The sequence below is a fragment of the Canis lupus genome, chromosome 1 (assembly GCF_003254725.2).
Source record: "Canis lupus dingo isolate Sandy chromosome 1, ASM325472v2, whole genome shotgun sequence".
Classification (NCBI taxonomy): domain Eukaryota; kingdom Metazoa; phylum Chordata; class Mammalia; order Carnivora; family Canidae; genus Canis; species Canis lupus.
In genome coordinates this window covers 117127768-117140090 of record NC_064243.1, presented here as the reverse complement: position 1 = coordinate 117140090, position 12323 = coordinate 117127768, and the positions used below count along the sequence as shown (strand labels likewise).

General features: G+C 42.9%; 1 protein-coding gene and 2 long non-coding RNA genes across 3 annotated transcripts in view; 2 read left to right on the top strand and 1 right to left on the bottom strand.

Moving 5' to 3' along the window:
* The window catches only part of ATP4A (ATPase H+/K+ transporting subunit alpha), a 114093-nt gene that overhangs the window by 99212 nt on the left and 2558 nt on the right, over positions 1–12323 (bottom strand). The window lies entirely within an intron of this gene.
* Positions 3007–4652, top strand: LOC125755176 (uncharacterized). The gene is made up of 3 exons (XR_007411001.1): positions 3007–3106; positions 4154–4264; positions 4458–4652. It is a non-coding gene; the product is annotated as an uncharacterized LOC125755176 (long non-coding RNA).
* LOC112643635 (uncharacterized) lies at positions 6304–11745 on the top strand. Its single transcript, XR_007411005.1, has 4 exons — positions 6304–7121; positions 7205–7444; positions 10960–11066; positions 11577–11745. It is a non-coding gene; the product is annotated as an uncharacterized LOC112643635 (long non-coding RNA).

Here is a 12323-nt window from a genome sequence, read left to right as displayed (position 1 = left end):
CATAATACCATTTTCAAGAGGTCCCACAAAGCAAGTAGATGGGTGTAAATCTAAACTATTATGTGTATCAGCTGTGTGTTTAAACTACAGCTGCTAAGGAAGGAAAGAAAAGGCCTAAACAAATGGAGAGGCTTCCCATGCTGGTGAAAGGGAGGACCCATATCTCTCCCAAATTGATCTGAAACTCTAATGCAATTCCTATTAAAAGACCAACAAGATTTGTAGATCTATACAAGCAGAGTCAAAATAATTCTGTAAAAGAAGAATGAAGTTGAATTCCTCACATTACCCAATTTTCAGAATCACTGTAAAGCTACATTAAAAGACAGTGTGGTATTTGTCAAGGGACACACTGATCAACAGAACAGAAGAGTGCAGAAAGAGAACCATATAGGGGTGCCTGGGTGGCTCAGTCAGTTAAACATCTGCTTTGGGCTCAGATCATGATCGCAGGGTCCTGGGATCCAGTCTCATACTGGGTATCTCTGCTCATCAAGGAGCTTGCTTCTCTCTCTCCTCTGTCTGCTGCTCTGCATTCTTGTGCTCTCTCTCTCTCTCTAATAAGTAAATAGAATCTCGAAAAAAAAAACAGGAAGAAAGGAACTCATACAGATATGGCCCATTTAGTTTCAAAAGAAGTTCAATGCAAGTTATCAGAGAAAAAATAGGGGTTTTTTAAAAGATTTTTAAAAATTTTACTTACTTGAGAGAGAAATAGAGAGAGAGCATGACATGGGGCGAGGGCAGGGGTTGGGCAGGGGTGGGAGGGGATGGGCTGAGGGAGAGGGAGAGCAGAGCCTGAGGCAGGGCTCCATCCTAGAACCCTGAGATCATGATCTAAGCCAAAGTCAGATGCTTAACTGACTGAGCCACCCAGGTGCCCTAGGGTTTGTTTGGGTCTTTTAAAATTTATTTATTTATTTGAGAGAGTGTGTGTAGCAGAACGAGGAGGAGGAGAGAGAGAGAGAAACTCAAGCTGACTCTGCGGTGGAGTCCCACTGGGGGCTCCATCTCACCTCACTGAGATCCCCTCCTGAGCCAAAACCCAAGCTAACGGACTGAGCCACGCCACCCAAGGTCCCCTAAGGCTTTTTAGTGACCTAAAATTGAAAAATCAAATGAAAATCATCATCATCATCTCATCTAAAACCTCACCTCAAAATGCCTTTTTTAAATCTTTTTCTAATAGTGTATTTTAAGTGAATATCAAGAATTAGGGGATCCCTGGGGGGCTCAGCGGTTTGGCGCCTGCCTTTGGCCCAGGGCGCGATCCTGGAGTCCGGGATCGAGTCCCGCGTCGGGCTCCCGGCATGAAGCCTGCTTCTCCCTCTGCCTGTGTCTCTGCCTCTCTCTCTCTCTCTCTGTCTATCATGAATAAATAAATCTTAAAAAAAAAAAAATTATTGGGCAGCGCCTGTGGTGCAGCGGTTTAGCACCGCCTGCAGCCCAGGGCGTGATCCTGGAGACCCTGGATCGAGTCCTACATCGGGCTCTCTATATGATGCCTGCTTCTGTCTCTGCCTCTCTCTCTCTCTCTCTGTCTCTATGAATAAATAAATTTTTAAAAAATCTTAAAAAAAGAATTATTCATTGTTTTCTCTTATTCAACATAAAAAAGGCTCACATTTTACCAAGTCCTTTTCTGTGCATCAAAAATCTATGTATTTTCAGCTTTATATAAGCCTAAATACAAATATTTCCTTTTCCCTTTATGTAGACAGAAAGACATTTGTTAAATGAAAAATTCTCCAATTCTCTTTAGGTGTTTATATACTCTAATTTACCATAAAAACTCATTTTAAATTATTTCTTTTTTTAATTTTTTTATTGGAGTTCAATTTGCCAACATATAGCATAACACCCAGTGTTCATCCCATCAAGTGCCCCCCTCAGTGCCTGTCACCCAGTCACCCCCACCCCACCCCACCCCCGCCCACCTCCCTTTCCACCACCCCTTGTTCGTTTCCCAGAATTAGGAGTCTTTCATGTTCTGTCTCCCTTTCTGATATTTCCCATTCATTTTTCTCCTTTCCCCCTTATTCCCTTTCACTATTTTTTATACTCCCCAAATGAATGAGACCATATAATGTTTGTTCTTCTCCGATTGACTTATTTCACTCAGCATAATACTCTCCAGTTCCATCTGCGTCAAAGCAAATGGTGGGTATTTGTCGTTTCTAATGGCTGAGGAATATTATTTCAACCACTTATGTTTAGCATATATCTTAAACATGTAAATAACATGCTTTTAATGATGCCAATCTTGCAGTCACACCAGCTTTATTTTGACTTTAAAGCATATTTCCTTTTTAACAGAGTAGCTTAAACTATTAAGTGGTGTCTCAAGGTGCCTGGGTGGCTCAGTCAATTAGTTAAGTGTCAGACTCTTGGTTTCAGCTCAGGTCATAATCTCACAGTCCAGGGACCAAGCACCTCATCAGGCTCTGTGCTGAGCGCAGAGTCAGCTTCAGATTCTCTCTCCCTCTCACTTGCTCTCTCTCAAATAAATAAAATCTTAAGAAATAAAAAATAAGACCTCACCTCTTATATAATAATGAACTAATAGATTGGATCATAGATTTAAATAAATGTAAATTTGTTACACATTTAGAATAAAATATAAGAGAAAATCTTCCTGACACTGCATTAAGCAAAGAGAAATTCTTAAACATGACACGCCAAAAGCACATTCATAAAAGGAAAAGATAATTTGGGTTTAGTACAAATTAAAAACTTTGCTCTGCATATGACACTGTTAGAAAATGTAAAAGATAAGCTGCAGACCCAGAAAAAAACATTTGGAATCACAAATCTAAGAAAGGACTTGTATCCAAAACATATATCCAACCTTTGAAACTAAAGTGTAATAAAAACTCCCCAGAATTAACCAATCACCTGAGAGAGTAGGAAGAGTTGGAACTCCTTCCCACCAATCAGCAGCAATATGAGTATTGGACTCTCCACCCTATCACATGCAACCTCAATCAGCCAATAGTAATAGAAAAACATGATAGGAGGCGGAGTCTATGTGGTCTCCAGGGTAACTCTTGGCAGATTGGAATGAAGGAGCGGCTCCCTGAACCCAGACCTAGATGCCTTAATGAGGGTGTTTGAAGGGGCAGGGAGGGAATTTACGGGGGGTTAGGGTGGGAGGAAGAGAGAATGGGTAACGGCAGAATGAGGGAGCAAGAAGGGTTTCAGGGGGATGCAGAGAGGTATTATAAGAAGAGAACCATATAGAAGGAACATGGATTTAGAAGAATGGGGAGTCTGCTTTGAGTGGAAGAAGGAGGAGTTCCGAGGGTAGGACGCTGGTTTCAGGGGTAGGGAGAAAGTGGTAGAGGGAGAAAGGGCAGGCCTTTATAAGGGGACAGAGAAGATGCTTTGAGTGGACATGGAGAGGACTCAGAATTTAGTGTTGGTTAAGGGAGGTCTTAGAGGAGCCAACAAAGAGGTCATGGGTGGGGAGAAGGGGAAGGGAGAAGTTTATGGGTGAACAAGGCTCATAACAGGACCATGACAGGTTCATAGGGACAAAGTGAGGGATATTACAAATGAGATAAGGAGAGAGGCATTGCTTGCACAGTTTTATAGGGTGAGAGTTTTAAGAGGGAACAAGGAAGGTTTTGTAGATGGAAAGTGAGAGTGTTCAAGTGTTGAGTAGGGTCTCCTTAGTAGGTGTTTCATAGGGGCAAAAAGGCTGCTTTTGGGGGACCATGAGGGTGGGATAGGAACAAAATGTGATGGCGGCTCAGTTGCAGTTCCAAGGAGGACAAGCGAGAGTCATCAGAGTCAGCAAGGGATTTTGTGGGGGTAGTGTTAGGGTCCAAGTGAGACAAGCTGTAGGGACCTGCAAGGCAGTTCTAGAAGACAGGGAGGAGGTTACAGGAGACAGGGAAAGGGTTACTAGGGATAAGAAGGGATTATAGAGCATAGGAGTGGAGGAGGCTAAGAGATCCAGGGTAGAAGGAGGTATTAAAGGGAAAAATGACAGATTAGAAGGGACATGGTGGGAGTGAGAGGAAGTCAGTATGAGTTTTAAAGGAGGTCAAGGAAGAATTTATATAGCTAAGTTACCATGAAAAGGAAGGAGTCAGAAGGGACAGCACAGTCCAGAAGCCATACTGAGCCATGACCCACTCCCTGCCCACAGGCGTTTGAAATTTTGCGGGGCAAGCCCCCCAAAGACCACATGTGCCTGTCCATTTGGGCCTTCCTCCTGTGTTTTCCCATAGGCATTGTAGCCTTGATCTTCTCTGTCCAGGTGGGAATCTGCATCACGCCAATCCTCTCCTCCTTTACTCCCTTTTCATCCTGGCCTTGACCTTGACTCAAATTATTTTGTCCCTCCTGTGGATTCAAGTTCCCACCCTGGGTCCTTACAGTCCCATAACTCACCCATTACAACAACTCATTGAAGCCCAACTATTTCTGTCCTGACTCTCCCCTCTAATCAGACAAGGCACAGCAACAAGTGGAATAACCGAGCTTTGGCAGCTGAGACCTCCTACCAAGCCTACTACATTGCAGTTTTGGGGATTGTTTTGGGAAGCTTCATCATACTCACCATCTTGATTTACCTCATGATGGATTTACTTGCTCGTTAACCTCCTTTTCAGCAAACTACCAAATATATACAACAGTGTTACTTACCTTGGCTCTAAGTATCCATTTGGCCAAATGGGACATCTATTCCTAAATGTCTGGACTGCTAAGTTTTGACAGCCTAGGCAGCATCTTGAGGTAGTTGGTGGAGCAAGAAAAGAGCAAGTTGGGCAGCCCACTGGACCAGAATTCAGGATCAACCCTGGGACCCTGCCAAGAGATGAGGCCATGGAGGCAGGGTAGAGCACTATTCCCCCAGGGCAGTCTCCCCTCCTGCTCACACCATGCATTCATGCCATAAATCTATTCATGCCAAAGGCCTTGGCTGTGCTACCCAACTCTAGGGATATAGCAGCGACCATTTCAGAATCAACCACACCCCCCTAAGAACTTATAAACCAAGTGAAGACAGACATATCACCAGACAGTGAGTCCAGTGCAGTCTGATCTTTAGTAAGAGAAACCTAGGCAGAAGGGTTGTAAGAGGCCAAAGCTAATCTTGGATACTTATGGTCTACCAGAAAGTCAGCAGCTGTCCATGAACTGATAAGAATTCAGGTCAAGTCACAATTGTAGAGAGGTTCTATTACAGGTATGGTTGCCTCTTCTCCCTCTTTACCACCAAAGTTTGCCATTTATGCTTTATTCAACACATAATTTCTGAGCACATATGATGTACCAGGCACTTTACAAGGAGCTGGAAACTGAGAGCAAGATAAGTCTCCTTTCTGAAGAAGCTTACACTCTACTGGGAAGAACATAAACAAATAGACTTCTAAATAAACACGTTAATTACAGGGAGTGGTAAGTGATAAGGAGAAAATTAAACAGGGTTATAAGCTAAAGCAGTGCTACTACTGGTCCGCTATTGTTAATGGTCTGCAACAAGTACAGAAATTGCCAATAAGCACTTCAGAACTCACAGAAATTTGACATGGCCATGACATCCAAGAATATAATCAATAGACTTGTCTTGTTGGACAGGATATAGACCAAAGGAATTAGAACATGACAGATTAAAATATCAGAAAATGAGTCCTACTCCACAATCACAAATAGTTTGAGGTACACTGGGCTAGTGGGCAATGAGGTCTAGAAGTATATTGTTTAGAGTCATGCTAGTGGCTGGAACGAATAAACCCCAACATTTCAGTAGCTCACAAAATAGTTTATTTCACATTCACAGAACCTCCCAAAGTGGACGTTTCCGGTTGCCCACATATTAAGTTAGGGATTCAGGTTTCTTTCACTTGGTGATTCCACCATCTCCTAAAATGCTTGGAGTCCTTTGAATCTAGGAAGAAGATGAGAGACTGGAGAACCCCCACTTGCTTCTTAAAATCTTCAGCCCAAAAGTGAATCCTTATACACTTTTGGATGGGAATGTAAATTGGTACAGCCACTGTGGAATATAGTATAGGGGCTCCTCAGAAAATTAAAAGTAGAACTACCACATAATCTAGCAAGCAATCTTGCTTCTGGGGATATATCCAAAGGAAAAAAATCAGTGTTTTTCAGAGACATTTATATTCTCATAATTACTGTAGCACTATTCACAATTCCCAAGATAATAGAAACAACCTAGGTGTCCATCAACCCATCAACGGATGAAGGGATAGAGAGGGATCTGGGATAGATAGATACAAAGATTAAATAATGAGAAATATAAAAAAAATAAATAAATAAATAAATAAAAATAAATAATGAGAAATATGAAATCATGCCATTTGCAGTAACATGGATAGAAATAGAACTTGAGGCCATTATGCTAGTGAGATAAGTCAGATAAAGACAAATACTGTGTGATATCACTTATATATGAACTCTAAAATAGCCAAATTCACAAAAACAGAAAGGAAAATGATGGTTGCCAGGGACTAGGGGAAACAGGGTAGGCTATTGAAAGGATACATACACTCAGTTATAAGATGAGTGAGATCTTAGTATCTAATATATAACATGGTGACTATGGTGGACAATACTGTATTGTATACTTAAAATTTGCTAAGAGAGTAGATTTTACACATTCTTACCAAAAAAAAAAAAAAAGTGACTATGTGAGGTAACGGATGTATTAATTAATTTGTTTGTGGTAAAAATTTCACAATGCACACATATATCAAATAACCATGTTGTATACTTTAAATATCTTATTTTTTTCAATTATACCTCAGTAAGCCGGGGGGGGGGTATTTTTTTTAAATAAAGCTTTGGCCCTAAGTGTCATACATCTCTTCTTAGTCCATTGGACAGAACTAGTCTCGTGGCCTCAACTGGTAGCAGAGGCCTCTGGAAAAACGTAGTCTAAAATTTGGGCAGCCTATAGACACCTAGCTGGCTTTGCCACAGAAAGCCATTCTAAGATATTCTTTGAGGTGAGACATGGAAGCACAGGTGGGAGAGCTGCTCCAAGAAATGTGAGAAGAGGGTTCCCAGAGTGGGAATGGCAATCACAAAGCCTCAAAGCCCAGAATGAGCTTGGAGATTCAAAGAACAAAAAGGAGGCCAATGTGGCAGTGAGTAATGTCACATATCTTTCACTCTCTAAAGCAGGGGGGGTTCTCTCCTCCCTGTAAGAACTCTTGTACGTGCTTTCCAGCTCTCCTGAAGAGGAAATCCAACACTCGTTCTTCACCTTCCATCTGACAAAGACTGCTCACAGAAATCTTTTGGCAGACATACGGCTGGCTATCTATCTTTAGGACCTCCAACCCCCTCCATGCCTGGCTCTGCACTGGGTGATGTCGGGGATACAACGGTGACCAACATAGATCCCTTCCCCTGTCCTCAGGATTTCTGCAGTCCAGACAGGAAGACAGGCCCACCACCAAATGTGACTGTGAGTTGTTCTTTCATTTATTCTTTAACTCAGCAAAGTTCTATTGTGCATCTACTGCAGTGCCATTCTGGTGGTGTGTGAAAGATAAAGTAAGAAAAATGTTAAGAGTACTGTGGGAAAAATTAAAGCATCGCAAGGGTGATCAGAAGTATTGGAGATGGGTGAGGGGCCACAGTTTTAAATAGAGAGGCAAATAATGCCCCAATTAGGATATGACTTTTTTTAGCAAAGGCTTGCAGGACTTAAGAGAGGAAACCAGATATATCTGGGGTGACAGTCTCAGGTAGATGGAAATGCTAGTGCAAAGGCCTGTAGAGAGGAGCCCATCTGATATTTCTGAGACATAGTAAGGAGGCCAGGATAGCTGAAGAGAAGTAGAGAATGGTTAGAGATGAAATCAGGGAGGTAACATAGGCAAGATCAAAGCAAGCACACTTTATTCTGAGTGACATGAACACGTTGAACAGATAAGTGACATGTGCTGACTCAGGTTAATCAGCTCTCTCTGTGACTCAGGAAGGGAGCAGAGTATGGGAAACAGGTGATAGCAGGGAGACAGCTGTGTTTTTCCAGATGGGAGGTGATGGTATATGAGGCCAGAGTGGGAAAGAAGAAAAGGAAAAGCCTTGATGAATTTTAAAGGTAAACAGGAATTGCCGATGCATGATATAGGTATAAGAGAAAGAGAATTTTGACCATAGGAGCTGGAATCACAGAGCTGCCCTTGTCTGGGGAAGTAGGAGAGAAAAAAAGTCTAGGGAGGTACAGTGTAGTGATCCTTCTAAGGTTTGGGAGCCATGTCCTGGTTACAGGCCGGTTCAGAGTGGGCATGTGACCCTGCCTGAGCAAATGAGACTTGGAGCTTTTGGTAAAGGGAAGCAGCCCACCTCTTCCATGCTATCCTCTAAAACCCCAACTTTAAAGGATGCAGGGTAAGTCATTCTGCAACCAGGTGGAAGAGCCTGGAACTGCTAGGATGAGAGGAGCCAAAAAAGAAGCAAGTGCTAGGAAGAGGAGCCATAAACCAGGTCCCTAATGACATCACCGTCAGCACCATGATAGTTACTGAGCAGTCAACTGTGTACAGACACTGTTCAAGGAGCTTATGCATATTATCTCATTAAACCCCACAACAGGGCAACCCTGGTGGCCCAGCGGTTTAGCGCCGCCTTCAGCCCAGGGTGTGATCCTGGGGACCCGGAATCAAGTCCCACGTCGGGCTCCCTGCATGGAGCCTGCTTCTCCCTCTCCCTGTGTCTCTGCCTCTCTCTCTCTGTCTGTCATGAATAAATAAATAAAACCTTAAAAAAAAAAAACACAACAAGGGACACCTGAGTGGCTCAGTGGTTGAGTGTCTGCCTTTGGCTCAGGGTGTGATCCCTGGGATCAAGTCCCTCATCAGGCTCCGCCCAGGGAGCCTGCTTCTCCTTCTACCTGTGTCTCTGCCTCTCTCTCTATGTCTCTCATGAATAAGTAAAATCTTTAAAATAAGCAAATAAACCCTACAACACTAAAAACAGGTATTATTATTGTCCCTGATTCATAAATGAGGAAACTGAGGCTGCAGAGATTGAGAGACTTGCTCTAGATCATTTAGCCTGTGAGTGATGGAATAAGGATTCAAACCCAGTCAGGCAGCCCAGGTGCTTCAGTGGTTTAGCACTGCCTTCGGCCCGGGGCCTGATCCTGGGGACCCAGGATCAAGTCCCATGTCGGGCTCCCCGCATGGAACCTGCTTATCTCTCTCTCTCTCTCTCTCCCCCAAATAAATAAATAAATAAATAAATAAATAAATAATTTAAAACAAAACAAACTCAATGAGTCAGACTGCAGAGCCTTTGCTCATAATTGCCTTCCAGCATTTGAGCTGCTGGGTCATACCTCACTTGAACCAGGATAAACCAGGACACTTTTTAAATCACATGATGGGGATCCCCGGGTGGCGCAGCGGTTTGGCGCCTGCCTTTGGCCCAGGGCGCGATCCTGGAGACCCGGGATCGAGTCCCACGTTGGGCTCCCGGTGTATGGAGCCTGCTTCTCCCTCTGCCTGTGTCTCTGCCTCTCTCTCTCTGTGTGACTATCATAAATAAATAAAAATTTAAAAAAAAATTAAATCACATGAGCCAAGGTATTTCTTGTTTGGGAGGAAAAACACTACCTTGGGGTTTGGGGAATTTGTCATCATAAAGAGGCTTAGCTGTGGAAGGAAGTCCAGAGAAGATAATACAAACAATCCTGGGCAAGGTGGGGGGTACGATCAGAGAAGGCTTGCATAGGGGCTACATCTGAGATAAGACCTAAAGAATGAGGAGGAGGTAGCCATTAAAGATCATGAAGAAGGGTGATGGAGATAGAGGGCACAGCAGGAATAAAATCCCAGAGGTGGGAGGAAGGGAGCCTTGACAGGTAAGGTCCCAATGAGAACACTGCTTTCATCTCTGGAAAGGGCTTAACCTGGGAATAAGTGTCCTCCACTCATCCGGATCATCTTTCCCACAAGCCCCTGCTAAGCCTCAACTCTGTCGTCACCTGCGCCAACCCCCTGCCTTCACCTATCTCCTCCTCTGATCCACCATCCACAGAATACCCAGAATGTTCCCACACACACACTTTTAAAAAACTTTTAATTTCTTAATTTAGATATAGATAAGTCTACAGAATAAGCAGAAACAAGTCTAACAGACCCCCTGTGCCACCTACATTACACAAATGTAAACATTTTCCTATACTTGCACCAGATCTCTTCTTTTTAGAAAGAAAATGTTGTGGGTGCAAAATTAAACCCCTCCCTCTTCTCTGTTCCTTCTTCCCTCCCTCCCTGAAAGAAACCACCAAACTCATGTTGCTGTAAATCAATCCTGTATTTTGTAATATACTCAATACATATATAGACACGCAATGGTACAGAGTTGTTGCTTGGGTGTGCAGTATCCTTAGTGACTTCTCTCAAATCTTTCCAGCTCTTCACCTTCTGAGACTCACTTTCTGGTAATCTCAGCTGGCCCAGTTGATGTTTCAGTTGACATGGTCCTAAAAAGACCAATTGTTATGAGGAAATTAGAGATAGGATGGTCTAAATGTGCCAAATATTGATCACAAATGTATATCCAAGAAGGCAATGATAAGAATCCATCTCTGGGTATTAATGCTGATAAAGGTTTTATCCCTCCAAAGTAGTGTCCTGTAGATGGCACTTCTTAAGCTTTAATATGCATACAAATCGCTGCCAGATTTGGTCAAAATGCATGTTTTGATCCTGTAAGTCCAGCAGGGGAGGAGCAAGGGATTCTGCATTTCTAACAAACCCCTAGAGGATGCTGGTCCTGAACACCTTGTAAGCATCGAATTACAGGCATTAATGTGAAAGCTTGAAGCTTGTCAAACAGGGACCAGGAGCAGAACACAGGTTAACTGTCTCAGTTTGGGGATTGTAATCATTTTATCATTTGTGTATTGAACAGACTGAACACAGCAGGGCACAAATATGACTTATATTTCTTCTTCCTCTGAGTAAGATGCCAACTTCACCTTTTTGCATCAGCCTTTTGGGAAATGGAAAAGAAAACATCTTACGTAGGAGGAAGAGGAAAGCCACTGCAACTTCCTCCATGAACAGCTTGAGGTAACAATAACTCCACAGACACCAAGAGTCCCTGCTTAGAGTGCATCAGAGTTCCACCTGAGAGGTTGAACACTAGGGGAGACACATAGATGATAGATAGATAGATAGATAGATAGATAGATAGATAGATAGACGGACAGACAGATGAATTGGGATTTAACCTTACACAATTGGAATTGTGAAGCAGTCCCTAATGTTGTGGTTGTAAGTGTCTGATGCTGGCACTCAAAGTACACAGAGCCAGTTAGGAAGGGAAGACAGATATAAAGTGGGGGAGAAGCTAGAATAGGCTGGTACAAGCAGGCCTCTGCCCTTGGTGGTATGAGCACCCACAGGAGAAGCTGGCATCCTTCATCATTGAGCTGAACACACACCTGGCCCAGGAGTTGGAGAATCTGGGAGGAATATCCAGGAAATGGTGAAACAATTGCTGGCCTGGCTGCTGCCCTATGCATACACGATGAGCCAGCAGCCAGCCAGTGACAACCTGTGTGATCTCCAAAATGGCAGGTGCTTCACTTCTGCCCTCCACATCTTGCCCAAGAATCTCCATTGGTCCATCCTAATTGAAGGCACACCAAGAAGGTAATTCTAAGATACAGTTCCTTGAGCCTGGTCAAGCTGACACATTACAAAGCCACGGCACAAAAAAAAAAAAAAAAAAAAAAAAAAAAACAAAGCCACGGCACAGAGACTGGAGGAAACTGGTGAGATCGTCAGTGACCCTGGGGAGATGACAGCATGAGCAACTCTGCTCTCCCTTGAGAACAGAGGCACCTTGAATCCATGTGTCTAATAACCTCTGGGTGCCTCTGGGTGGCTTTTTTTTAGAGTTGGAGGGAGGCTGGTAGTCGCTATCTCTTATTTGGCTTTAGCCTTCCTTTCAAAACACACAGAATCCTTATGTTATAGCTTCAGTCAAGGTGCATCTGATTAGTTATCATTAGATTATGGTTATAGATGTTTCATTAAGTCATATTCCAACTTTCCATAATATTCCAACTTTTGATTCCAAAAATAACCAACTACTTTTAATAGACTTTATTTTTCATGAACAATCTTAAGCTTACAGAAAGCTACACAAAAAGTAAAGAAAGCTCCCATATAGTTCCTCTCCCTCCACACACATTTTCCCCTACTATCACCATCTTGCAGGTATGGTACCTTAGTTACAATTGATAACCAATAGTGAAACATTATTACTAACTAGAATCCATATTTTACATTAAGGCTCACTATATTGTACAGTTCTATGGC